The sequence below is a fragment of the Podarcis filfolensis genome (assembly GCF_964270895.1).
Source record: "Podarcis filfolensis genome assembly, chromosome: 9".
NCBI lineage: Eukaryota > Metazoa > Chordata > Lepidosauria > Squamata > Lacertidae > Podarcis > Podarcis filfolensis.
The window spans coordinates 36337189-36362694 of NC_139610.1; the positions used below are offsets into that span (position 1 = coordinate 36337189).

A 25506-nucleotide genomic window follows, 5' to 3' on the forward strand; every position below is an offset into this window, starting at 1 on the left:
CTATATAGTTGGTGCACCTGCATGCACAATACTTGAGATGTATAAATCTACTTGTGTGCAATATGTTCATTGTAACATGTAAGCAAGCCTTGTATCTTTATAATATATGTATTTGCGTGCCCATTTTGGTTGCATTCCTGCATTAGGTTAGTTGCTGCAAAAAAACATGGGGAGACTTGCAGCACCTTAAAGACTAGCCCATTGATTATGGCATAAGCTTTTGTGGACTCCAGTCCATGAAATCTTATTCCATAGTAAATAGGCTAGTCTTCAAGATACTACTAGGCTCTTTCTTGTTTTTTTCCCTTAAAAGAGAAACGGAATACGTAAAAGTTGTGGTTTCTATAAACAGAAAGGTTTCTAAACATAAATAAAAATAAATCTTCTGAATAAATCTAAGAAATATAGAGAGTACTCCTCTAGAAAGTGTATTAAATGCATTTCTGTTTTTCTAGCAAATTCAAAGTTTTGAAAATGAAGTGTGTTTAGTGTAGCTATTCAGTATGGTTTACATGACCCTATTTACTTCATGGGACTGAGAAGTCAATCAAATTCAATTTAGGTAATTTATATGGATTGTGTTTGATCAACTTAATTACAGAAGTAATTGAAACAGCAAATGAATTTTTCCCATATGCGTGTGAAGCTATCAAGTCAAAAGGGATAAACCCAGAACAATCTCTTCATTATCTGTGTCAGTGACGCCCAGATCTATCATTAGTGCATTGCCAGGGGGAGGAGTGGAGAGCTAAACAGAACAAGGCCACAACTGTTAATGCCACCATAAAAAAAAGGAAACCCAGTATTATTTTTGTAACATTTTTCTTTTGAATATTGTAATGTTGTAATGTTTAAACAACTTACTAATTCAGAAGATTCAAAGATTAAGAAATAATAAATTCCTCTTTCCCTTAATAGGAGAAAGGGACGAAGCTCAGTGGCAGAGCATCTGCTTTGCTTACAAAAGGCCCCACATTCAATCTCTGGCACCTTCAGGTAGGGTGAAAATGCCCTGGAACCCTAGAGAGCCATGGCCAATCAGTTGAGGCAATACTAAGCTAGATGGACCAATCGTCTGGCTCGGTATTAGGCAGTCTGGTTCTGAGGAACTTCAGTGGCACACTTCCTTGCTAATATAATTTGGCACTTTTATGTGATTTACTTGCCTTAGTTCTGTGTTCACTCAATACAAATCCCAATTTCCTCCTCCATGCCAATCATCTTTAGCCAGACGTTTTGGCTTCACAAGATATGAAAAACCAAACCCTGATGAACTGTGGGAGGTTTGCTTTTGGGTTTGTTTGTTTTTTGCTTGTTTATTTTTTAAAAAAGATATAATTTGTTTCCCTCTCTTTCTCTCTCAAGTCTGTTGCTAGGGGAAATATGGGGGGGGGGTGATACACAACTCGCTGAAAGCATTCTGCAAATAAAACTGGTCATTACACAGGACTATCAAGATAAATCATTTGTTCTGTTCTTAGGAGGATTTTCTTCATGACAAGGCACAGCTGTCAAAGCTTCAGTAGAACTTGACTATTTTTGGCAGGAAGAAAAAGCCACCAAATGGCAGTCTGCAGCTTGCAGCAGTTTGAGGAATGCTTTCCAACTGCGGCTCTCGATTGCCATAGTCAGAGCAGACATACTGGAGGAGATCCAGCTGAATCAAAAAGAAAAAAAGAAAAAGAATCCCTGAGAGATTTTTTAAAAGCAACTTACAAGTCAACTTACTTATTTTGAGCCTGTCAAGAGCCTCAGCTGGCTCCCACAGTGATTTAAGGGAATGCTGCTTCAGAGATTTTGCAAATCCTTCCTCTGTGCCACTCCAAAATTCTGTAAGGACATGGAATGAACCTGAAAACCAAGCATGTGATAATTCAGAGACAGAATATACTGACATGTGCGCTGTTCTAACAAACTGTTCCAAGACCAAAATGGCTTCTGAGAAATTCAAGCACAGGACAGTCTTTGGCACCCATGTGCATCTGAGTCAGAATTCACCAGAAGATTCTCTTTCCATCCCCTCAGTATTGAGGGTTGTAGATAAAAATGTACTAAAGATGTTCTGCTCTTGAGCTGATTATACGCTATGCAGAAACAGAGACCATGAGCTGAAATTCCTAATACCAAGTATTGCTTGTATTTTGGGAAGGATTCCACACACACACACACACACACACACACGGCAGATCTCACAAGCAGATCTAGGTCTTTGCACATTAGCTTCTGCTAAACCCCTTGACATTTTATCAGAAAAAAGTGGCAAGGAGATAAGAGCACAGGAAAAGCCATTATGCAGCTGATCAGCAATTGATTTAACTAAGGCCTAATTCATGCATACCTCATCAGAGTGGTATGGTTGTTTTATACCTCCTTAGCTGTATCTCTCTCTGCAGGCAGCTGAGGAGGAACAAAGGTGCTTACTACATTTCTGGACTGAAGAAATGCCTCCCCGGTTCTGTGCCAGGTGCCTTGTACTTACCTAAATGCTAACAGCACCATCTTTTATTTCCTGTGTAAAAACAGCAGATGGCTATCTTGCATGAATCAGCTCTCAGAATAAAGGTGCACATGTTGGCTGTATAAACACAACAAGCTTGTATTCCACTCTCACTGATGGCCTGTTCAGCCCGCACCCTCCCAGTACTTATCAAAAGAGTGGTGAGTGTGGCAGACTAAAAGTGGGCCTTAAACTTGCAAAGGAGATCAGGGTTCCAGCATGTTTAATAGATGGGTGGAAGAAGAAATTTCAGCAGATGCAGGCTTTCTGTAAGGCAAAAAGCTCCAGACAAAATTTTATTAAACTTTCAGAAGGCCTCCTTCTCTCTGACACTCACACACAGGGCTCCTCAATACAATCTGCTTATACAGCATTCACAGACTCTCAGAAAAACAGAGTTGAAATTTAGAAGGGACCCAAAGGGTCATCTAGTCCAACTCCCTGCAATGCCCACAGCTATCCCTGGGTGGGCTTGAGCCTTTTGGTTAACAGCCAGACACACTGACCCATTGCGCCACCTGGGGTCATTTTAATTTGCTTGCACAAATGTGTACATCGTGGTTAGACTGTGTTTGTGTGGGATGTAATCCACTGGAGCAGTCAAATACAACATTATCTGTTTTGCTAGAGTGGACATGCAGGGAATGTTGGTCCAGCCAGTCGAACTTCCTGTTACACCTGGCTGGAGCATCCTTTCTTTGCATGTGACCAGTAGGTGGGCATGACCTTTCCAGACCCGGTAAAAGCCAAGTCACATAGCCACCTCTCTTCTTTTTCATCCTGCCTGCTTCCTGCTTCACTTAGACTGGGTTACCTCCCATATGGGGTAAAACTATTTGTACTTATTTGTAACTTTAATCCTAAAGCCTGTCTTCAGGGATCACACTGTGCTCTGCCTGATCGTGAGTACAGTGGTACCTGGGGTTAAGAACTTAATTCGTTCTGGAGGACTGTTCTTAACCTGAGGTACCACTTTAGCTAATGGGGCCTCCCGCTGCTGCCGCGCCTCCTCCGCCTGTTCTCATCCTGAAGCAAAGTTTTTAACCCAAGGTACTATTTCTGAGTTAGCGGAGTCTGTAACCTGAAGCGTATGTAACCTGAAGCGTATGTAACCCGAGGTACCACTGTAAACTTCTTTTTGTTACTTATGAATAAGACTGTTGTGTCTTCATTCTTTTAGGAGGGATTCAAGGGATATTACCAGGAACATACCCCAACCTGGGCAATCCAGATTGAATTGCTTATTATCTTAAGAGATTCTAATGAGTCTGCAACCAGCTTCCTGCTGTGTAATAGGGGAATGCACTCTGCTGTATGAAGAAACTTGCTAGCACAAGTAAGGAAGGATAATATTAATCAATATATCCTCTCCTGTTACCCACAACATTCCCAGAGTTTGGTCTTTATTGAACATTCGTTCTGATTTGCTTGCAAGGTGTTTACCATGGCTGCATACAAACCATGCATTTAAAGCAAGCGTGTGCACACATACATCTTGAAAAGAATCCTGAGACTGTAGTTTACACTTCACAAACCTGCAATTTCCAGAACAGTTCTTTTGGGGGGAACTGTGCTGTATCGCGTGTACACAGCCCATATCTTCCTGTGCATCATTCTTTCAGCCCACACTGTTCAATACATTTGCCCATCACTTTCCAAACTGCAAAAGTTCAAGTTTTTAAGTGGATTTGATTTGCAAGGGTGGCAGAGCCCTTTAATGCACCTTAGCTGCGCAAACGTGAAGTTCTGGTGTGACTCCCTCCCGCAAAATACTGACAGTTTGGAGGCACTTATGGATGCTTTTCTTGGGAAACAATCTAAAAGAATGCCCATATCATCTTTCTTTTCGTTCACTTTTAGTTATCCTATCCAAAAGCAAAAGCAAAAAACATAGTAAAAGAATAGACGGCAGACGGGAGAGAAAAGAAATGCAGTTATGTAAAGGTTACTTCATAATTGTACCACCTAGCATTATATATATCTCCCTGGAACATCAAAACAAAAAAGCCAAGAACAGAGTATCAAGCCCATCTATTACCTGAGATGACAATTCCTATGTTCCCTTGCTTAGTGAAATAAATCAAGACATGCTGGTGTTCTCCCTCGTCTGAGAGATGGGAAATACGTGAACATACACGGCCATTTGTCATGTGTAAGCAGAGACAGATTGGTAAGCTTGCCTATTTCCCCCTTTTCTATTGAGAAGATTAGTTTTAGTGGTCAGGAGTTAGGTCTTCAACTATGCCACTGCTGAAACTACTGTTTCACTGGCCAGTAATACTAAAAGTCTTCCTGCCTTCTTAGTGGTACATTGCTGTTTTTTGGGGGGGGTTGTGGGATACGGTAGAATAAGCAGTCACCATGACAAAGGATGGAACCCTAGGCAATCATGCTAGGCTAGAAATGGCTACCATGGTCACACAATACTCTCTTCCTAGGTTCCACATTGCAGATGTCGATGACATTCCATACCCTTGTCATGATATTTGTTAGGAGCTAAAACAACAGGCAACATTACCTGGCCTTACTAAGATGAGGGCCTGAAGCATAGTGCAAAGCTGCTGCCATGGCCGGGAGCGAGACAGTACTGAGGCAGGTGTTTGAGGTGCTGAAGCTGCTGCTGGGAACAGCTGTGGCTGCCGGTGAGGAGAAGGGGAAATGGGGGCCTTCGAGGCAAGGGGTTCTACACCTTTGCGGTGCAATGAAGGCTGCAGGCACCCTGGTCTCTCCTTCAGCTGACTGGCCTCCTTGGAAAAGCTGTGCTGGGGCAGGTGTGGCACAGCAGCACTCACCCAGAAAGCCCATCTGAGAAAGCCCATCCCTCCAGGGTATCCTCTTTGGCCAGTTGTACAGGGTGATGTGGGAGTGGTATTGCTTTTTATTAGCCACCCATATTTTATACCTTTGTATCCCGCTCATCCTCTAAGAACCTCAGGGGTGTACAAAGTTCTCGGGCTCCCCTGCTGGTAACCCGCTGACAGTACTGCAAATGGTACTAGTTACAATGGGCCAAAGGTCAGGCTGAGTGTAAGGCAGCTTTCTACAGTCCTGTTTACATTCAACTGGAACCATGAGGACCAGAAGCTTGCTTCATTTTTTAGGGGAATGGCCACAGTTGTAGCTGCTCAGTAGCAGAGCACCTGTGTCAGGTTTGATTCCCTGACAACATATGCAGGTAGGACTGGGAAAAGACACCCCAACTGAATTCCTGGAGAGCTGTACTGCCAGTCAGAACAACTGAGAGGAGCATGTCGCAACTTAAAGAATAACAAAATGCCAGACTAGAGACAATACTGGGCTAGCTAAGGGTTTGACTAAGGCACCTTCCTATGGAAACTTTAAAAAACTCCCCATGAAGTGGTAAGAAGCATGGGGGGGGGGGACAGGATAACATCTATGAATGGCCAGAGCAAGACAAGGATCTTAGAAAAACTAAGGCTCCAGTCGTAGCCCCACTTAACCTGGGAATATGCCCTATTGAATTCACAGGTACTTACTTCTGAATTGATATGTTTAGGATTACACTGTAATTTAGCAGGGAGAGAACAACCTTTAGGTGGGAAGAACATAACAACCCTGTTAGATCTGACCAGAAAGCACACCTGCAGAAACCCCACAAGCAGGGCTTGTGGGAGAAAGCTGACTCCTGCTCCCCAGCAGCTGTTGCAATGGGTGCCCCTAATTTCATCTGCGAAGAATCGGAGGCTATGGAGGTTAGATTATATCTACCCTCTGTTGAGCATTTTTTCTGATTTGTTTGCAGGACAGTTATACAACAATAAGCATCCATCCCCATTTGCTAGCAGAGTGTTTATACGTCTTCCCTTTAATCATTCGCTGGTTCCACACTTCTGAATTCACGTCCCTGTCATTGTCCTAATTGCAAACAGTTCATTTTTATAATGGGGATCGTTGTGCTTTGCTGACAGAGCTCTTTTAATTGCTCAAAGCGAAATGTCCAAGTGTGTTCTTGGATCATGCCCAGATAATACTGACAGCCCGCAGGTGCCCTAAATTATCTAGATCAGCTTAAACAGGGTAGCCAGGTACTATGGACCTAAACAATTGCAGAATTAAGATAACCAAGCCAGAGATCAGTATCCAAGGCAGCACCCTATAATTTCAGGGCAAAAAGACAGATAAGGTTAGGACAGACTGGGACCAGAAACAGCCGAGGAAGTCATAGGACTGGGACAGAAACAGAGGAAAGCCAGAGGTTGAAGCATCCAGTCACAATATCCAGGAGTGATATCTGTTAAAGGCTGTATTCCAGGCATCCAGGCCAGTCATGGCAGAAATACAGATGACACATGAGACATGACAAGAGAGTAAGGATCAGAAAAGTTTTGTATGTAAGAGATAGGAACAATTTGACAGAAACAATCATCTTTGAAAACACACCCCAGGGACCTATGAAAATTCTGCTAAGTAACTATGATGGAGACTAGCAATGAATTGTACAGGGTGAGTGAAATGCAACATGCATATCTCTCTCTCTCTCTCTCTCTCTCTCTCTCTCTCTCTCTGTTAATTTCTAACATTCTAAAATGACCCCATGCCTAGAAGGCAGGGTCTGAAAGAGCCTATTTCTGAAACAGTGTGAAATCATGTAACACCAAATTATACAGGCTTTCTTTCGTTCCTTTTTTGTGGAAATACATTCACACTTTAAAACTTACTACAGTCCACTTCTTCAGATGCATGGAGTGTTATCCTGCATTGCAGGCAGGGATGAGCAAATCTCAGTTTCTCATTTTTCCAATATTACATTCCATTCTCCACATTACTTTGCTTTTTTTTTTAAAGTCCTCATGAAAATTCATCAGCATTTGAGTGTGAATTTCTTATAATATACACATTTTTAATGTAATTCATCCCAATATACATTTTTGCATGTTATTTTTAATAATGTACAGTTTTATGCACAGTTTATGCTTGCATGTGCATTTTTTGTACACATTACTTGGCTGGAGAACAGCAGTGCAAAATTCAAGTAAGTGTGACTTTCAAAATATTGCTGTGTTTCCGTTTACATATTGATTCAGAAAGTGTGAATTGGGTAGGTTCACCTTTAAATGCGAAATGAATTTTTCTTCCCCATCCCTAATTGCATACACATATATACATGATGCTGGAGGATTGTAACAGTGAGGTCAAAAGGAAAGGAAATGCAGAAAGGCACAGGTGATAACTCACCCTTGAGGGCTTGTTCTGGGGTGGTTAGACTCAGGTACATGTGTGTATCAGCTGATATACTGAGAGTTCCTAGGGATGCTGTGTGTGCTCCGTTCTGTTTGCTTGCATTCCTGGGCTGCCATTTTTGAGCCACTTCCCATGTGCTGTCTCTGTGTACCCTTGCAGTCCACACACACCTGAGAAGGGCAGTGGGGGACCTGCATGTTCACAGGTGGGCACAATTCCTATGGTGATGCTAAGTTGGCTTTCAGTGCTTCATTGGCTCATTTCCATTCCACTGGGCAGCTGCCCGATCCCAGGCCTTCGTGGACAGACTCTGGGTCTGGTGTAATTTATGCCAGGTTGCTGCACTTGCGGCTGCTCTGTAAAATAGCTGCCTTTAAAAACATTTCACAATGTCTAATAGCCTATTTTCTAAACAATCCTCACAAACAGAGTCAGACTCAATTATCATGTTTCATTTATCTGTTGAACTTTCACCTGAAAAACATGTTATATTCCCCTGAAAATTTGAATCCTCTTATCAGCTGGGATTTCCTCTTCTTAGCTACAAACCCTTCTTCCTTAGTCACACAAATAACCTTTTAACCCACGCAGAATGCTGCCTTCTAGGTCAGTACCAAAAAGTGCAGAGGCCAGGAGATGATCAGAAAACACATTTAGATTTATCATTATCAAAATCCTGAAACCTTTGCTGTTCTTTCCAACTTTTCTTCCCTTTGTTATATGAATGAACCTTCTGTTAACTGATGGTATCCTTCTGAGACATTCCGCCCAACGACCCACTGCAACTGTTATCTCAACTCTATATTTCCACTAGTACTCTCAGCTATCAGATCTCATGCAAAACACATAAAGATGCTCTCCCATATTTCTCCTATCACTGCCAGTCTAGTCATGACATGGGAGATGCATGATTAAGTTATCCCACAGCTTTTTAAAAAGAAAGATTAATAGGCACCACTGCAGTGGACCCTGAATCCGATTGAACCATGCTTCTGAAGTGGCGCAGAGGTAACTTTTTGTCTTCCTATTTTCCTGATTAAAATTGGTTCTGCTTCCTGCAGGGGAAAATACTGTAGCAGCTTTGGGAAGCCATTTTGAATGGGGAAAGGATACACAGCGAGCAAAGGTGAAACTTCACACGCTTCTAAGTGCCACACTCCCAATCTGATTCCGGTCCTTCTTGGCTACTATTAATCCTTTTAAAACAACAACAACAGGCAAGCAGAAAATCCACAGGAGATTCTAATTACCAGTCTCCCACTCCACATCTAGTTGCAGCCTCAGTAACAATTCATCTCGGCTTTGTGGTGCCTCTTCTAAAACCTTGATGTGTTATAAATGGTGAACATAACTGGAATCTACATGCTGCTTCTGTTTAAACACTGCATTCAAATACAACACACAGATGCTCTCTTACTTTAAAAGGACACCCCAGAGAGCCTTTGTCATTTGAAAAGTCCTGGGATTCACAAGGCTGTAATCAGAAGAGCTGATATTGCCGCTCTTGTTGGACTTCTAAGCACCTCTGCGGCTATCAAGGGCTGCCAGCCAGAATCTTCTGAGAAGCTCACAATAGGGGTTGGTACCAACAGCTGGCCCTCCACTATTGCCCCCACCTCACTACTGGTAACCTGAATTTTCCATTTAAATATACTTTCCTCTATTTCTAGTGTTCTACACCGAATAGGGACGGGCAAATCTATCAGTTTTGTTTCTCTCAGTTTCTTTCTCTTTTTTCTAATCTTAACTTCACATTTCCACATCAGTTCCCTTTTTTAAAAAGAAAGAAAAGTCCTCATTAAATTTATCATCAGTTTAGCATTTATTAGGGTCAACTGTAAGTCATAGAATAGTGAGCTGGTGGAGTAGTGTTGTGGTTTAGCATGCACAACCCTTATCACACAACTAAGTTTCCTAGATAATTTTGGACCAGTTATTGCTTGAGCCTAGCTCTTCTAATAAAGTGGTCATGTGCCGGGCTGGGCCCTCTCAGGTTAAAAAAGCAGCAAAAGCTGCTGGCCATGTGCTCTGGCACTGAGCTACAACCCTCTGAAAGTTCCAGAAGAGGAGGTCAAACTACAAGAGAAATTATTGTTCAGAAAGCTGCTTTCGTTATTCTTTCTTCTTTCATGCTAGAGGTTCAGAGAGGGGAGTCAGCCTTGTTTTGTGGGATACTGCCGGACCTTTTTCTCAGCAGATCTCATCAGAACTCAGTTCCAACACCCCTCAGGTGGGCACCATTGCCATTATAAGAGAACAAGGTTCATGGTGAGTTCTGGCACCTCTTTTTCTAGAAAAACAGCACTGGATACTGCAGATCAACCCATGTTGGGTTGTGCTTGTGGAAGTGAAGTCGCTCACACAGATTGCCACACACTGTTCAGCCAGCTTGCTTCACTGCTAGAGGTCTTTACATCTGCTGAGCCAGTGCTTTTCCAGAGCTGAAAGCGGAATTCAAATAGGAGATTCCACGTGGCACTTGGAATAGCATTATATTATCCAACAATACCATCCTGAGAGCAAGATGCTTCTGGAATGTTTACTCACAAGTAAGTCCTGTTCGGCATATCTGTCTATTATATTATCTATTCTATTTATCTGTTATCTAGAGTGTCCATATTCTGCTTTCCAGGAGGACCTCACAGAGAAGTTTACATAGGATTATTACAACAATAAGCATCCATTTAAAAAAAATAAAAAATTAGAATGGGGAAAAACAACATCTGTTTAGAACAAGTTGTTACTGTTTCTTCTCCTTAGGACAAGATGATCCTTCAGATGCTCTTGTGGTGGAAGTTGAGGGGGGAGGGCATAGGTCTTTTCTAATCTTAATTAAACATTTCCTGTTTGAAGGTCTTACCCATTATATTGTTTCCTGTTGACAGCATCTGGGAGATTAGTGACATATAGACTGTTAATTGCCTCTTGAACAGCCTCTCTTAATTGCTGCAGCACCAGTTATTTCTGTATCCTGGAAAGAAGGGACTTTTAAATTACTAGTATCTTTAGAAAACAATGTTTAATAAAATAATTATCCGGCTCTAAATAGGGAAAGGGGGGAAATTATAAGGAAGCACAATGAAGCTTACAATTTTAAAAAATCATATGAACAAAGTTACCAAGAATTTTCACCCTAAAGCTGTTCTGCGGGGAGCATACTCCAAAATGGGGGTTACCACCATGGTGCCTGTGACTGCAAAGGCAGCCTTGATATCTTCTCCTGGCACCCATAATATCTTCAATTGCCACCCCACCCTGCACCATTCACTGTCCTCTTGAAGGTGGTGAGAGTGGTTACCGTACTTTTCTTTTCCTTGGAAAATACATAAGACTGAAGGAGTCAGTTGGAAAAGTGACACTCCTGTTTCAACTCAGTGCTCAAAGCAGGGGCGAAACTAGTCTTGATTTCACCTGGGTCAAAGACCCACTTTGGCACACACACACCATGAGCATTTGCATACACACACACACACACACACACACACACACACACACACAGAGGATTGGAGCCTCAATGGCGCACCTCTGGAGGCTTCACCCCAGGGCAACAAAAACAAAAACCCAGTAGCACCCCCTCCCCAGCTATGGCACTGCTCAAAGTGCAGATGACTTCTGCAATATTCAACTTTTACCCAGATCCCTTGGAAAAATGAACTGTCTGTGTGCATACTTTCACTCCCCCTTAAACTGCAAATATAGCACACAGGTTCCTCTCTGGAGCTTGTTAGCAGTCAATATATTCATCTAGCTTTCTTTCTTTTTTTACAGTCACAAGGTCATAAAAACAGACACCATCAAAAAGGCTTGTTTGACTGTTGATTACTCTGTCTTACCTTTGCAACATCTCGTGTTGTGTACCCCAAATTTAAAAGGGCAATCTGCAGAATTCTCGATACATTCCACTCAAGGTCAGAGTATGAAAGAAACACAGACCTCAAGTAAAGGGGGAGGAGAGAATCCAAGCTACCTGCAGTTTTCTGCTGTCATGCACTTTTGGCATGATGAAAATATATTTTACAAATGCAAGTGGCCAAAGGTCATCCAAATAAAGGAATTGGTTTCCCCACCGCTGAACAGCCCAGTGCCTCTTGACATCAATATTCTATCTTCTCAGGCACAAATGAAGAGCTTCTTCTAATAAAATAAGCTGTGAAGCCAATTCTGTGTTGCTATACTTGCACTGTCAAACAAAGCCTCTTCCCCATTTTTGAAATTCAAAACCCACCCTTATTTATTCTTCAAAATAATTTTGCTATCCATTCTTCACCCAAAGCCCAGTTTTCATTTAACAAAATTTAAGCATCATTTGATTGCAGGAAAACCTCTAAGCAGTTTGCGGAAACATTGAAATTATTTTTTAAAACCAGTTTTGAAAAATTAAAAACATTTAAAAATAATTAACATTAACACTAAAGGGGAATGGAACACCACATCTGTGTACAGTGGTACCTCAGGTTACAGACGCTTCCGGTTACAGACTCTGCTAACCCAGAAATAGTACCTCGGGTTAAGAACTTTGCTTCAGGATGAGAACAGAAATCGTGTGGTGGCAGCGGGAGGCCCCATTAATTAAAGTGGTACCTCAGGTTAAGAACGGTTTCAGGTTAAAAGCGGACCTCCATAACGAATTAAGTTCTTAACCCGAGGTACCACTGTAGCGGGATAGGTTTGCCTAAATAAAAATGTTTTAAGCAGGTGCCAAAAAAAGTACAGTGAAGACACCAGCCTGATGTCAACAGGCAAGGAATTCCGAAGTTTAGGTGCCACACTAAAAGATCAATTTCTGATAAGTGTAGAATGAGGGTTGTGTGGCAAACTCTTATCTTCTTTTGTAGTACCAGAATGCTTGGATATGTTCTGAAGGAAAATATGGGGTTAAAGGCGCAACTCAAGTATTCCTGAAGCACCAGAGACCAATTATATCTCTCAACTCTTCTGTATATGGAGTATAATGGATTTCCTTAGGTGAAGAGGCACATAGTTTGGGAATGTGTGATGCATCATTGAACCGCAAGTAATTTAGAACTTTGGGATGGGGATTGTAACAGAGGTTGGAGCAATTTGGCAGAGGAGTGGTAGTTGAACGCTTCTGTGCTTAACGGAGGGGAGCTGAATTAATTGAATGACCACTTTCTCTGGACAAGGACTGCTTCTCCTCTCGCTCCCTACCCATAATACTAAGATGAGCCCCTTATATTCTGATGTATTTCAACAGTGCCACCTAGAGGGGTCTGTGATTCTGCTCCCCCTGCAATGAACCCTGAAGAGACCGCTACTGTTGCTTTGTTTCTAAACATCTATCCTCAAGTTAACCGTTTTTAAACGAAGCCTAAGTGTAAAGAACTGCCAAGCTCATTTGATACATAACTGCAAAGTCATTAAGGAGGTGGAATTAGCCTCCAATCAAATTTCTAAATGGTCAGCTAGACCACTAGAAAAGGTGAACAGGCAACCACAATGGAGCCTAAGTGGCCATTTTCCTCCCAGGCTATATCTGCATTGGATTTGAAATTGTTTTTACATGTATTTTCATTGTTGACTTTTTATTGTAATTTGCTTTGGGATGTTTCATGGGAAGTGATTCATAAATGAAGCAGATAAACTGAAAGAAGGATGAAGATTGGAACCGGGGGCTCTGGAGGTCAGCAGTGGGAGACCTCCTGGGTGTCAGCCACAGCTGATGCTTAACTCCTGGGCTGCAGGGGCTGTATGCACATTTCATGCATAGCCACACAACAACAACCCACAACTCACAAGTAGAAAGAGGCATGAAGTGGATGGAAGGCTCATTTATTGCCTGTGGCTCTCACAGGGTTGGACTGAGTCCTGGCAGAAGATTTGTCTAAGCGTATCAAGGCATTTTGTGTTTTCCACCCTATAGGTTTTTGTGGCATCGGGGCATAAAGAACATTTTTGAAGTTGAATTGCAGAAAATTCAAATGGAAAAAAAACCTTTGCAGGTCCCTATCTACTCAGTCAAGATGCACAGCAAGAAAAGTTTGCATTCACCACAGGGGTAGCTGCTACTGCATGCTTAAACACACACGACACTCCTGCCTTTAGTTCTGTCTGCTTTTCCATTTAAATGGTGGAAATTGTACCTTGCAAATCTGCTGCTGCTCCGAAATCTTGACCTGAGCAGAACAGCAGGCCCATCTAGGCTCCCTGAAGAACCATACCCAAAGGGCAGGCACTGCATACTTTTCTTACAACTACTTCTCAGAGTCTCTTGGGCAGCTTTCCAACAAGTTTTTAAGATTTCTTATAGTCCTCCCAAGGCACCATTTCCCCCCTGTAATCCATCAAGCAGAAAGCCAGTAATCTAATTGAGATTTCCAATGGTTGTAAATATTTCACTGTAATAACACAGGTCACAATTCATTAGCCTCACATCATTAGCTCCAGCACTTAATATCAGCAGACCTCATTTTTCATTTTAAATTCAACACCTTTGAAACACCTGAAGTGTAGCAGTGACCTCTAAAGTACATAGATGGAGAGAGCGATTCAAGTGGTCGCATTGTTTTCAAAGCCTTCTGCTGCGGAAGGATAAGTTGTGCTGCTATTCTCCTGCTGATTATTATACAGATAAGGAACTTTTCATTCTCTTTTCTTGTTAAATATTTGCACATATCTTTCAAGAGCATAAACTTGAACTGAATCAGCTATTAATCAGTTTCTAATCCACATGTTTATAGTTCCATGTAATCCTCACAGGTACTATCATAGCAGAATTATTTGTTGAACATGCAACAGTGGGCAATTGCTCCACTGAAGTACATTTTTCATCTTCCCAATTTTCATTGTGTTGCTCGTTAAAACAAGACACTCAAGACATGGGCTCATAGAAAGATTCTCAGCTCTGTAAAAGCACATTTCCAACCTCACTACTCCCCGTTGCATAAAGGGAAGATTGATTCCAGAGCCCAAAGCAGAATTACATTTCGAAACATGACAATTATATTAATGGCTCAGAGCCTGCACTTGGTTATGACTGACTCTCACTGTTGAAAATGTTAAGCATCGTAAGTGCTAGGCTTGCTGCAACATGAGTGAAGATCATCGGAAGCAACTCTCCACGACTTTTCAGAGTGGACGTGCCATTAGCTACTCATCTGGTTGCTTGTAGTGAGTGAAGATTGCATCCAGGTGAGTACAGAGCCTGTCGTGTGCTCAACTACCAGAGTGCTGTACTATTTCACACTGTACTGCGCTATAATATCGCACATGGCCCTTACTCCTCCTTAGATTCCTACATTCCTTCCAGCACTACAGTTCTATGATTCTAGAGCCAGGCTACACCAATGAAAGATCACATACTAGAACTAATATGGGAACATAACACTGAGGGGATTGTATGAATGAATGGTCCCCCATAGAAAAACACACACTGCCCATTCAAAACTAGATGTACCAGAATAAAGCTAAGAGCCTTATCATTGTAGCTTTTCCACAACCTGAAACTGGCAAGAAGCATTATTAGTCAATGATTTCACCTGAGCATCCAAAAGCAACACCAAGAGCTAAGAGAGAAACTACTTTGCATTGAATAATGATCATTTCTAACCAACAAAAGAGTGCCTTAAAACAATATATGCATTTGTATTGTATTATTTTTTGTAAGCCACCTTGGAGCCAATTCTGGATTGAAAGGCAAGATAGAGCTCAAATGAACAAACCGATGCAAGATATTTTGTTTTATTTGGAAATATAGAAAAATAGATTTTGTACATCTCCATTTCCACAAATGCAGTGTCTTGATTCATACAGTATTGCCTTACTCTGCCCTTTCAAGACGGCTGTGTGAACTGTCTGATATCATAAAGCAGAAAAAGCTCTTCTCTGAGAATGAGCACTCAAATCTGACAGGTACTCTCTGCAAGCGTACTGTGATTTTACGGTATGAAACCACAGAGAACTTGGAGTCAGCTAATGCTGCCAAATTGTTTTGGGCTTCCAAATCGTGAAGCTTGTTCTCAATTTCGGACTTGGCAGTGGTTAAATTAACCCTGTAAAATGAACCTCAGAAAACTCACTTTACTCCATTAGATTGGTTGCTGTCTCCCCCAGGAAAATCTCCCATCATCCACAGACTGTAACCCAAGCAGTAAGTGAAGACGTCATAGACACAGGGAGTTCTCCCATTTCCGATCTTAAAAGCACAGCAAGCATATCTGGAGGACACCGAGTATTAACTTCAGAAATGACAAGGACTCCCATAGTTCAGCCCCATATGCAATTGGTGGGTGAACTGTTGGAAATTTCAAGCCAGACAGAACCAGTTTGCAACAATGTTGGCTCTTAACACACCACACACTGAAAGCACATTTAAAGCACAAGACTCCCGCCTGCCTTCCAAAGAATCCTGAGAATTTTAGTTTACCCTTCACAGAGGTATAATTCCTAGGAGGAGGAGGTGGTGGTGGTGGTTGTTTTGTAGGGAGTCATGTGCTTTTAATGCAAGGTGTGTATACAGCCATTGTCTCCAAAGCTCAGCATATTTCTAAATCTGTAGATTTTGCTGTTTGCAAACAAGAATGCCAGTTTATAAGGCCCCAAATAAAACAACCAGATGCTTAGGAGATATTTCACACGCTTTATCTGCTGCTCACCAATATGCCAGGAATTCAATGACATCTTCTCATGTTTGTTTGTTTTTTGGTGTTTTTGAACCTCAACAATTTTGGGGATTTCCTTTAAAAAGCCAAACAACCTTTGGGGTGTCCTGGTTTTTACTTTTTGAAATATGGCAACCCTAGGGAAAGTACAATATCTTCACTACATAAAAGTACAGAGATCCCTTAATAAAAAAAATAAAAATGTTTTTTTTAAAAGCAGAGAGATCCAAAACTGCAAATGGGACAAATCTGCCCTAAAGTTCAGGCAATACATGATTCATGTCAGAGGCAAGGAACTGGAACATATCCATGTTGAGTCGCAGGTTTATGACAGGAGAGCAGATGAAAGCAGTGTAACTTCTACCCACGAATTAGACATAAAAGCTTTACCCAAATGTTAACACAGTCTGAAATCACTGCTCATGAGATATTAAAACAGGATGAGCAGCTAACCTGTGAACCTCAAAATGTTGTACTCCAACTCTACTTCATCCGCTGCAACCAGCATAATCAATGATCAGTGCTGATGGGAGCTGCAGCTCAACTGCAGCTCTCTTGGCAGGAATAGGAAATGGCCAATTTTTCTTTTCCTACCATAATCTATCCTTATTTAGTAAGGCAGCCAGTGGCCTTACCATCTAGTACAATCTTCCTACTGGATTTTTATTTTATTTATTTAGTTTTATTTATTAAATTTGTATACTGCCCTTGGTGGGACATGGGTGGCACTGTGGGTTAAACCACAGAGCCTAGGACTTGCCAATCAGAAGGTCGGTGGTTCGAATCCCCACAATGGGGTGAGCTCCCGTTGCTCAGTCCCTGCTCCTGCCAACCTAGCAGTTTGAAAGCATGTCAAAGTGCAAGTAGATAAATAGGTACCGCTTCGGCGGGAAGGTAAATGGCGTTTCCGTGCGCTGCTCTGGTTCGCCAGAAGCGGCTTAGTCATGCTGGCCACATGACCCAGAAGCTGTACGCCGGCTCCCTCGGCCAATAAAGCGAAATGAGCGCCGCAACCCCAGAGTCGGTCACGACTGGACCTAATGGTCAGGGGTCCCTTTACCTTTTTATACTGCCCTTCATCAGTCGATCTCAGGGCAGTTCACAACATAAAAATACATGATTAAAAACACAAAATGTATAATAAAGCAACAACAACAAGAAAAAAACCCAATAACTTCCCCACCCCTTCCCACAAATACATTTAAAAGGGAACATTTTCCCCTGGCACCTAAAGGTGTATATAATGAAGGCGCCGACCAAACCTCCCTGGTTCATAAAAATGATCAGGTGCACTGCTACACACTGTATGGTGCTTTTATAATATTTGCTTTATTTGCAGATATGCAAGCAGAGGAGAAGCAAATGCACACCACCAGTAAATTCACCGATGCTGTATCAGATCCCCAGAGAGAAACTAGCATGGCTCCCCATCTGCCCCCACAGCTGCAGCTCAGCTTCAATTAGAAACTCTCAACTCTATGGGCTTTTCAAAACTGCAAAGTGTACTTTTGCCTTCTCTGTGCCCTACTGTTCTGCCGGAAGGGTGTCACTTTATCCAAAGTATAATGGGCATCTAATTTTTAAAGAGAGGGAAAAAAGTTTTAGCTATCAGGAGACCATCTGCCATCTTTATTTATTTATCAGTCGATTCTTAGCCCACCCTTCAGCAGCTTGTGGGTGAAGTCACTCAAGAGTGAATTAAAATAACAATATTACAATAAAACCAGAAAAAAAGCCTTGTGAGTCTCTTGTGTGGCCCCTGATATTCAAGCCAATTTTGCCACTGCCATCCTTTCCCTCTACCTAGTTTTGCAAAATCCTACATTTCCTGCTTTCTGGCATTCATCATGGTCAGCTCTCTGTGAGCTGCTTCTGGAAGACCTACTGACAGCCATGTTCTGTGGGCTGACCACAAAAAAATGCTTGGCTATAAAAATGAATGCTATCCTCTTCTGCCCTCTTTAATTATCCCCATTAAAGAGACAGGGAAATTGAGGTAGCAGCATACTGCTATGCCCTAGGTGACAGACATTTCTAGGAGCTCAGGGTGGCAATTTTGCTTCACAATGGTTTTGTGAGATGCATTAGACAGAGTGGCTTACCAGAGAAGCCTCCCACAACCATATCCATCTATTCACTGAACACAATCAGCACTCCACTAATGTCTGGTCACTTGACAAGGATTTTTCACTTGTAACAAAAATGACTGGGGATTAATAAAACAGCTATGGATTTGGAAGGCAAGTCTCTTAACCAAGGAAAGCTGTAGAGGTTGCTATGCCATCCTTCACAATTTTCATTTAGATAAAATTTCAGTAGATAAAACTTTAACTACCAGCAAGCTTCACTTATTTTCTGTTATCCTTTCTCCTCCAAATCAGAAGCAGATATTGAATTACATAACCATTAAAAAAAAAATACCTTGACTTTGTTGTGTCCTAGCAGCATCCTTATCAATGAAAGAAAGCAGTGCTTTCAACATTATTTCATAGATAAAGGCCAAAGTATGTTCTTTCTGCTTGCCCTGATAGAATTTACAGCATGCTACTATCCACAGGATTTCCTACAGAGGTTTCTAAAGCACATCTTCCATATCTGAAATGATGCATAAACCATACATTTATACATCACCAAAAAAACAAGGTGCTGGCACTCATACTTTGATAAATTGTAAAATGCCTCTTCCATTCCTCTCCTCTTCCTGAACCCACTTCCCTCTGTTGAATTTGTGAGGAGCTTTTAATTTTTAAAAAAGATGGTAAAAATAACAAAGACATAATAAAAATAAAAATGTTTAACAGCTTACAAGATGACGTTTTATTATTTTAAGTTGTAAAGAATTAAAAATTACAACTAGTGCAAAGGGGACCAGTCACAAAATTACCAGTGTCTGTTATAGAGGGCATGGCCTAGCACAAATTTAGAGCAAATTGGAGCATTGCTGCTTGCCCCCACCCACCTCATGGTTACCATGGGGTGAGCTCTATGTCCTGCTAGCCCTGTTTCTGGGAATCACACACTATTGATATTCTACACACCGAGCTTAAATGGGGCATATAAATAAACAGTAACAGAACACATGCAATGCTGCTGCTGTCTACTAACAAGAGAAGGTAGAACACACCTTGGTAAAAGGTAAAGGTAAAGGGACCCCTGACCATTAGGTCCAGTCGTGACCGACTCTGGGGTTGCGGCGCTCATCTCGCTTTATTGGCCAAGGGAGCCAGCATACAGTTTCTAGGTCATGTGGCCAAAATGACTAAGCCACTTCTGGCGAACCAGAGCAGCACACAGAAACGCCGCTTACCTTCCCGCTGTAGCGGTACCTATTCATCTACTTGCACTTTGACGTGCTTTCGAACTGCAGGGAAAATTTACACAGAAGCCAAACACATTTTCTCTTGCATGCGCACAGCACACAAATGCACACATTGTACACATACAGATCGCAGACACACATGCATCTCCTTGTCTCTCTCACTCACACACTTCACCTATACACAACCACACACATGTAGCTCCCTCCCTCTCTCTGCCCAAGTGCATCTCTCCCCTCCTTAGGGACCTCATACATAAATTGGAGGAGGAGGAGAAGAAGAAGAAGAAGTACTACTACTACTACAACAACAACAACAACGTGAAGGAGGCACCCACTGCCAGGAACATGCATGGATAACCCCATTGTTCGTCCCTTCCCTCCACATTATTTTTAAAAAGTAACCCCCTGTGGAATGAAAGAGGCAAGTACCTCTGGCTAGGAGGCAGCCTGGTCAAAGATGCTGGTACTCATTCCAGAGCATTCCCCCAGAGAAAAGGGGTGTGTGTGTGTGAATTCTCTTCTGTGCTGCCATTAGAAAGGGAACAGCTTTCTGTGCAGCAGGCGTGCAAATATGGATCTCTGGTGCTACATTGTTAATAACCAAGTGCAATGGAAAGATAAAATGTGCATCCTGTCTACTGAAATCCTGTCTCCAACCATCTCTAGGACTCAGCTACATTAGTAAAAAGAAGTGACACTAGATGGTGCTGTGGAGCTGAAATTGGAACTCGGTGAAATTTTCCATTGTGAGCTTTAAAACGGGTTCCTCCTCGCCCACCCCCGAGCATTTTCAGAGCATTTTTTTTTATAGCTGTGTAGATGCAGCCCTGGTCTCCATTTGTACACCCAAGGTCAGTTGTGCAGACCCCAGATCTTGGTTTTGTCCTCACCACCACTAGTTAGGCTGTCTAAGAAGCAAAATGTTTATCTGGGTAAGCTGGCCACAGTTACACACAGTCTGGTAATCTCCCAGCTTGACTACTGTAATGTGTTCTACATAGGACTACACTTGAAAATGGTTCAGAAACTGCGGCTAGTGCAGAATGCTGCTGCGAGAGTACTCAGTGGCATTTCAGTGTGCACTCATATAAACACCTATTCTGTGGCATCTGCATTGGCTGTCTATGTGTTACCAGGCCCAATTTAAAGCATTGAAGTTTATGTATAAAACTCTGAGACACTTGGGTCCTGGGTATTTGTCTGAGTATCTCTACCCTTCCCAGGGTTTAAGGCTGGCTGACGGGTTATTTCTTGTTGTCCCATCAGCAACAGTTGCGTGTTTTGTGGCATCTCAGCTGTCACAGTGGGATTTTCTTCTCCTAGAATCACAGGTGACTGATTCAGAACAAGCTTCGGGAGAGTCCCAGGGGCCAGACAGAGAAGCCTAGAGGCCACATCCCGCCCCCAGACATGAGGGAACTCAACCCTATAGTACATTGTGCATACTCTAACAGTGTCTTCACTATCAAAGGCCCCTCAGTAGTCAAAATATAGGCTGGAATCTTTCACAACTGCAGGAGGCTCACACTTTCCATCCTAGTGTTGACGGAGCCCTCAAAAAAAGAAAAGAGGATCTAATTTACAAGCTCAATACATGTGGAAATGCTCTGGACTTCTAGGGCCATTTATTCGCTGGAGCACAATGAGATCAATTCACATCTGAAAAAAGAGGAAAGGGAGAGAGAAACAGCCTCTGAGTTAATAGGCTGTAAAGGACAAAAGTTGAAAATTAAATGTTATGGCTTAAGCAGTTCAACATCCAGCTCCTCCATTAGGGAAATAAAGCAAAACTCCTCACAGAGGAAAGGAAGACAATCTCTCCTCTAATAGTGCAGAGTTTTCTCTGCAACATGAATTTGAGCTATAGTGCTTGATGTTGTGTGGCGATAAAGGGGAAGCAGCAAGAGCCATCAGGAAGGAGGGCGTAAATGTGGTGCTAAAGGGAGAGGAGGAAATCTTGGTGTCCACACACTGGCTCATTAGAACTGGAGGTGTTTTAACTGCTTTTCAAAAAACACCACAAAGCTTGGAAGAGCCTCCTTATTTAATTCCAGGAGCAATTAAGGAAAGGGAAACACAGGCCGGGCGACTGCAGGCTGCTCATTACATCTGCTGTGCCAAAGGGGGCATATTTGAAATGTGAAGATCAGATAATTTATAAATGTAATTTTGGATATCAAGGACAAGAAGGGAGCTGAAACAAGATTAATGGAGGGAGCATCTTCTGCACAGCACTATTTTCGATATTTTAACAGGCCAGCGTTGAAAGGTGGCGCCTCGTGGATCAACTTCTCGTAAAAGCGTTTTTTATTTAGGCATAAGGCAAGGCTTTTAAAATATATTCCACAAAACACTTTGATTTAGTAGTCGCACACATTAACATCCTCCAGCAAGACTTTGCTGCTCAGGAACCCGTGGCAGTTTTATTTGTTGATGTTATTTATATATGGCAAAGCCGGTGTAGCAGAAGCCTCCGATTCATTTGGAAACTTGAACTCTCTCAGCAATATAACGTACAAGGCAGCAAGGAAAAGGGATATCTGAGAGCAAGAGGCTTCCACTCTCAGTCCTTATCTCAACAGCCCATTATGTGGTAGAGGGCTCAACCTTAGCTCTCATTTCACACTGCGAATGCTACATAAGCAGAGGTGTCGCATACATAGTAAGCGGAAGAGGCAAGTCTCAGATCCTGCACATAACAGATGTGCTGAAATGTATGACCTGTGCTTCCTATAGAGAGAGGCAAGCTCTCTCTGCAAGGGTACCTGAGAAGGAATTCTAAAGTCCACCTAGACATTACTTCTCCAGGGCCAACCAGCTGGTAAGGACATGCAGAGCACAGATTCACAGAAAATAACTGTGTGCAGCCAAGTTCAAAGGAAAGCAGGAAGTACCAAGCAGTTTAGGACTCGGTGATGACAGAGACAGTAAATGCTGTCATGGGCTAATAATTGGGAGTGGGGTGGAGTTATTTACAAGACTGAAGGGAGTGAGGAAACAGACCCTAGTCCTGGGCATCTGATCCTATTTGCAGGCTGGGCCAATCAATCAATGGAAACTGTCAGCAAGTCCTGCTTTACAAGAAACAATCAGGAGAGCACTTGAAGACTCCCAACAGTTCTTTTGTAGCTATGTGTTTATTTGCCGCCACCCCCACCTGATGTCACATATAACATCAGGTGTGGGGCAGGTGATTGTTCTGTGGGGAAAACAGCCTCATGGACCAAATAAGGATCCTTGCCAGGCCTAATATCTCCCATGGGCTGGAAGTTTCCTGAGCCTGCCCTAGACTCATGAGATTTAAAACCCATTGTTATCAACATGTCCAGGAAATCTCGCCTAGTTAGCACTTCATCAGAACATCTGCAAACTGATCAGAAGAGCAACATCATATTAAAAATGTATTTTCTTCATCACTGCTAGGTTTGTTTCTCTGAATTCCCCACCCCCCCCTCAAGTCGGTACTGCTCTTTTCTTTAGAGTGCTAGAATTTGTTTAGGTGTCACATCTCCCTGAAGTCATGTTTCAGTGATAGCATTTCCACATACAGCAAGAATCTTTTTTATTAGCTCTCCTTTTGTGTGCTAATAGTATAGAATTCTTCATATTTGCTTCCCTCGGTTCTTTCCCCCCCCCCCTCTCCCCCTCCCCCCCCCCCCAGCTATATCTTGCCTCCATGTATGGCATCTGGAACAATTTCAAATATAATTTCACTCAACTTCCAGAAAAGTAGGACACTAAGCAGATGTGTCAAGCATCTGGTATCCTTGTTGGGGTCTGGATGACATTGCCAAATAATTTATTGTCTAAGCTTTTACTTGTAAAAATAAGGATAAAGCTGCTCTGTGGGGGAAAACTATATAGGCATCAAGGCTATGACTCAGCTGCAGGGAGGATACTCTAGGGCACTGTTTGAGTTCCTCTGTCTGCAAGAACCATTGAGTGTACTAGAGGACATAAGTCTGCAAAATACACAACTTCCCAACCACAGAACTGAATGGGGCAGTTTGCATGCATAGTGGGATACGATGCAGGACTCCTGAACGGCGGCAAATCTCTTCCCAAGCCTCCAAGTGAACAGCTTGAAACTGCAGTTCATTTCACCTCTATAATAATTGCCTCTAAATGAGAAGACATCATTTTAAATGGGACCATTCACTATTTCACTAGCACTATTTTTTAGCAGACAGAGTGGCTCAAAGACAGAATTGAAATCTGTGATACAGAAAAGGATAGGCAAATGAGAAAAAGATTCAAAGGCAGCATCAAGAAGCAGAGGAAGGAGGGTGAGCTAGAAAAGAAGGAAAATGATAGTTACTCTGTCTTAAGGAGGGGATTTGTTTGGATGTGAAATGTCAGTAATAATTTGAATTATAATTCTATGCTATTTTATTTCCTTTTTTTTTTTTTGCTTCCTAGGGTCTCTGTTACAATATTTTCATCTGCATTATCTTCAGATTCAAAGCTTCTTTCACATTTGAGCGATGTCATTCCTAAGTATCTTAAAATTTGCATTTTACAAGCACATAGCGTACTTGGACTGCCAAAATGCTTCTGAAAAGGTACCTCACCAAAGGAGTCTGGGTAAGCTAGCGGCCATGGAATAAGATGAGAGGTTCTCTTGTGGGTCGGGAATTGGTTAAGTAGCAGGGAGCTGATCCACAGAATCGACATTCTGCTTCAGATGTACACCCAAGATTCTACAACAGGACATATATAATTTTAATACATTTTCTTCTTTGCACTGTACTTTTGTTCCATTTCTGCTTTCTGCACCATATTGAACAACAGAATAGTTCCCTTTTCATCTCTCTCAATCGAGTTTGAATAATTTATAATGGTCTGTACATCTAGCATTTTCCTAGTGGCAGTCCTGGTTCACAAAGCAGCTTCTCCTTTTTCTCCTTTCCTGGAATTCCAAAGTTCCTTCTCTTCCTTATTAAGAAATCTCTTAGATGGCAGCGCTCCCAGGCAGTAAGCTTATATCCTTGATTCGTGCCCCACTGTCACACACTGATTGGCCATGTCAACAATGCTGGCACACGTATGGACAAGTTTCTCTCTCTCTCTCTCTCTCTCTCTCTCTCTCTCTCTCACACACACACACACACCCTTTACATTACACAGAAAATGACAATGGGGTGACCCACATTTCTTCATCCAAATTAATATGACTATTCAATGTATCATTTCCAAAACTGCAGATGTGTTCAACTGATTACTTTCTTTATAACTGGTTTTATTTTATTCTGGATAAAAAATGCAGGTTGAAACACTTATGCCATAGTAGTGCACCTCTACAATCGCAGAACTCTGATCATCCCCACCACCAGAGGGTCTCTGCTGCCCCATCTCAACTGCATCCAGCAGCATGCATCAAATATATGAGGGAACCATATTATTCATAAATTTATAACATGACAGTTCCATGACAAGTCATTGCTTTTCATTTTTGACCTGACAACATGAGAACCATTCATTATTATTTTATAAACCTTATAGGAGTCACATTCCCTCCCAAGAATCTTAGACACTAAACAATTTTTTCTCAAATACTTTTTGAATAATAAATAATAAGAATAAGAATAAGAATTTATACCCTGCCCATCTGGCTGGGCTTCCCCAGCCACTCTGGGTGGCTTCCAACAAAATATTAAAATACAGTAATCCATCAACAATAAAAGCTTCCCTAAACAGGGCTGCCTTCAGATGTCTTCTAAAAGTCTGATAGTTGTTTTTCTCTTTGACATCTGGTGGGAGGGCGTTCCACAGGGTGGGCACCACTACCAAGAAGGCCCTCTGCCTGGTTCCCTGTAACTTGGCTTCTCGCAGTGAGGGAACTGCCAGAAGTCCCTCAGCGCTGGACCTCA

General features: G+C 42.1%; 1 long non-coding RNA gene across 1 annotated transcript in view; it reads right to left on the reverse strand.

The window, feature by feature from the left end:
• Positions 1 to 25506, reverse strand: part of LOC310770528 — a 163262-nt gene that overhangs the window by 98929 nt on the left and 38827 nt on the right. The window contains exons 3-5 of the long non-coding RNA XR_014552230.1: positions 10560 to 10670; positions 4236 to 4362; positions 1729 to 1851 (exon numbers count right to left, since the gene is read on the reverse strand). This is a non-coding gene — a long non-coding RNA (uncharacterized lncRNA). The remainder of the gene's footprint in view (positions 1 to 1728; positions 1852 to 4235; positions 4363 to 10559; positions 10671 to 25506) is intronic.